Consider the following 4,079-nt stretch of genomic DNA (forward strand, 5'->3'; position numbering starts at 1 on the left):
TTGAGCATGGAAAATACCGGTATTTCGGTACCGTCGTCGGGGGTGACAATGGGTCAAATAGGGGTGAGAATGGGTCACTGTTTCAAGTACTTAGAATGCTTTTAGAAAACATTGAATGTATCTGAGGGCAAGAAGGCTAAAATAAAAGAGACCTTTTTGAACGATTTTGCTATTTGACCTTCGGTGACCAGCCGATCGTTTTGCTTTCCGCACAAAGCAAAACTAAATTTCGACGACCGGCCGATGGCTCTGCTTACTGGAGAAACACGACTTCGAGTAGTGAGCAGTGAGAAGAGAGGTGTAAAGTGAGAAATGAAAGTGAAAGGAGAAGAAAGTGAGAAATAAGAAGTAAGATAAGTAATTGAGTAAGAAGTGAAAAGCAAGAAACGAGAAGAGGGACGTGAGTAGTGCGCAGTAGAAAGTGATAGGTGAATAGTGACAAGTGAGGGGTAAGAGGTGAGAAGTGAGAAGTGGGAAATGAGAAATGAGTAATGAGATGTGAGAACTGAGGACCGAGGAGTGAGAAGTTAAAAGTGGGATGTGACTGGTGAGAAGTGAGATATGAGAATTGAGAGTTGTGAAAATAATCCTTATTCTTTTCAAATTTCTCCATTCATATTTTCGCTCCTTTTTTCCGTGCGTAAATTTCCTTCTTTCTCTTTCTTCTATTTTCCCTTCTTCCTCCCTACTTTGACTTTCTTCTATTTCTTCCTTATTTCTCTCTCTATTTTCCCTACTCATACTTGCTTCTTTCTTTTTTTCCTACGTCCTTTTCTCTTTTTTCTTCTTGCTTCTTCCTTCTTCCTTAATCTTCTTACCGTCTTCTTTCCTTCTTTCTACTTCTTCCTTATTTCTTCGTCTTTCTTTCCTCTCTCTTCTTGCTTCTACTTCCTTCTTTCTGTCTTATACCTCACCACTCTCTACTCTCTCAACATCTCGCTTCTCACATCCTAATTTTCATTCAACACTTCACACCTCTTGCTCCTGTTTTCCACGCAATCAACTTCCTACTTCTCACTCGAATTTTTTGATTAACATTAACATGCTCAAAGGATCCTAGAACTTTGTCAAACAGAACATTGTTCTAAAAACAAGGTGTAATTCAGCCGAACAAGAGTTTCATGGAGTACCAGACTTCCTTCGTCCGGAAGTCATACCTCCATTATTTGCAAGCAAATACGGGCACGCCAGTAGAGATAGAAGCTTTTTCACAGATTGGTTTCCATAGGGCCTACTTTAAGCTTAAAGAGCCTAGTTCCGTGTATATTGCTGAGCTAGCAGATAGATACTATTCACTCGAGCAAATCACATCCCTACCTTCTGACCACTATTTTATCTTCACCGACAGTCTTAGTTCCTTGGAGGCTATTCGGTCAATAAAATGTCGAAGCGGCCATGGTTCAAAAAACTTAAATTTGGGACGAGATTTCATTCGAGCCATGTGTCGTCTAATGTCCAATCATTACTCTTTAAATGCACATCTTTTTCGGGTGGGGCTCTCAGAAGGCAATCTCTTTGTTTGTGGCGCAGATTATCAGGACATTGACCATGTCGTGTGGGCGTGCGAGGAGCATCGTGGCCATAGATATGCGCTAACTGCCCAAGTCGCACACGCAAGTGTTATATTTGATGGCACATAAGCAAAGATTGTTTCTTTCCGAATAGTTGCATTACAGTGAAATGTTCTGTAGTGAAACAAGTTGCTGCTTGGGTGAATATCTTCAGGTCCGAAGAAATCAGCCGAGGCCCATTAGGGAAGTGTTGGCGGGTCTTGATACCGAATACATGTCCCTTGTCCACCAATTTTTGAAGTTTGGAAGGAATATCTTTCTCTTGTTGTCTACTGTAACTGTAACTGTGTCTACGTAACGCTTCACGGCAAATGTGCCTTCGAAATAATTGATAAATAAAAAAATCATTACTGATGCGATCGTCAAAGCTGAGACAACAACCACTCCTGACCATCGATACAAAGAAGATGCCTATATGGATGATTCTTCTATATTATCGATTTAAGAACAACTCGTAAAGAGACTGCAGCAGAACAAACCGCAAGAATCCTTGCAAGCAATCCGTAAAGAATTCTCCTACTATGAATTTGAACCGGAGGGAACATATTTCTCAGGAATCACTTACCAGCTCGCTTTCTCACCGATTATCGTTCAGGAAATGCATAGCCATGACGGTCTCAGGTCTATCAACTTTTATCCTATCTTGAGCTAGGAACTTTGATTCAAAATAAGCTCTTTGTTGCGTGCGCCAATTTGAACATTATTTAAGGCTAGTACGCTGCTGAAAAGTACTGTGCAAATAGATAGGATACGGAATGCTCACGGAATGATTCCGCTCTGAAATTCCGTGAGCAGTACGGAGCTGACAAGTAGAGAAAATTTCGTAACGCTAATAACGCCTGCTGGGTAAAGTAAATGGAGCTGTCACTTTTGAATAAAGACTTTATTGTGATAGTGAGGAGGTATACGCATAGAAGAAAATTAATAATTTATTACATTCTGTCACCGAGTAATATTGTATTTCTTCATTTTATTTGAATCCTTAATTTATTTAACCGCATATTAATGCACTTGTCTGTCATGTTCTTGTTATCTATATGAATAAAAAATATTTTGTAAGAAAGGAATCTTACATGAAAGAAGGGGCGAATGAAAAACCTTACGTAATAAAAAAACGACTCCTTACATCTTTTTTTCGGTTTTCGTCCTACGCTCCCTAAATTGACACACCAAGCTCACTGCGCTCCCCACCTTCATGGTAGAAACGAATGTCATATTTGGAGGGTTGATATCCGCCATTCTTGCAGCATGTCCTGCCCATCGTACCTTTCCAGCTTTAGCTACATTCTAGATACTGGATTTGCCGTAGAGTTGGGCGAGCTCGTGGTTCATCTCTAACACATCGCCAAAAATGGTTCCAACATTATTATCAACCATTAACAAGGATGCAAGGCAGACGAATTCTTCGACAACCCTGTCTGTCACACTTGCTTCCGCCCTCTAACATGCACTTTGTTTTTTTATAGAAGTCGATTTGAAAGCGAGCGGAGGGCAATATTTCAAGACAAAATTTTCAAAACGACTTATCTGCTTTTGTAAACAAAGCTTCAAACGACGAATTGGCGAATCTGATAGCTCTCCCACACAAACCAACACCATCAACAGGTAGCGGAATCCTTCACCTACCTATTGGTGGTGTTGGTTTGCGTTGGAGAGTTATCAGATTCGTCAAATCGTCGTTTGAATCTTTGTTTACAAAAGCAGATAAGTCGTTTTGAAAATTTTATCTTGATTTGTGATGGCACATATCGCACGACCTTCCTTCTGCCAAGCTCCCGTATGAAGGGGGAGGGAAGAATATCAGTGTGGAAGCTGATATATCTCCACTGGCAAAAGGAAGGTGGTTTGACTTGCTCATATGCCATCGCGTGCGGAAGGATTTTCTATCGACGAGTACTGTCTCCAAATTTCTATCAAATCTCATCAGCATCTAGTCGAATAGGATTTTTATTGCACAGTTCTGTTTTCTCATTGCGTTGTACTTTGTACTTTGTCTTCGATACGTTCACCACAAGTCCAACTTAGTTGCCTCCCTATCTGGCAACGCTCAACAAACTCTGCCACATTTTCAGATGTTCGTCGGACAATGTCCATACCATTCACGAAATTGTCCGGCGGGGACTATCTTGACATCAATTAGGCACATCATTCCACGTCGAGCATCCATGCGAGACGGTTATAAGTCCGCGTACGGTGTGCTTCTCATTGGTTTTTTTCTCCTAAAGTACAGGTAGCGTTTTTTTCCGAAAGTGTTTTGAAGCATAGTGCTTGAGTGGAAGTGGTGCTTAGTTGAAGCAGTTAAGTAGCCATTTCGTTGGTTTTGCAACTACGCAAAACTTTGCAGTTTATCCGGCGTCCATCGCAGGCCCAGGGATCATCGTCCCACGCCGACAGTCATCATCCATCGTGCGTCTCCACCAACACAGACGCTGCCGTCCTGCCAGTTGCAGTGTTGTGTGCGGCGAGAACACCAACAATAGCGTGGTTCGCTTCGACCGCACCACCGGC

The sequence above is a fragment of the Armigeres subalbatus genome, chromosome 2 (genome assembly GCF_024139115.2).
Source record: "Armigeres subalbatus isolate Guangzhou_Male chromosome 2, GZ_Asu_2, whole genome shotgun sequence".
Classification (NCBI taxonomy): Eukaryota; Metazoa; Arthropoda; class Insecta; order Diptera; family Culicidae; genus Armigeres; species Armigeres subalbatus.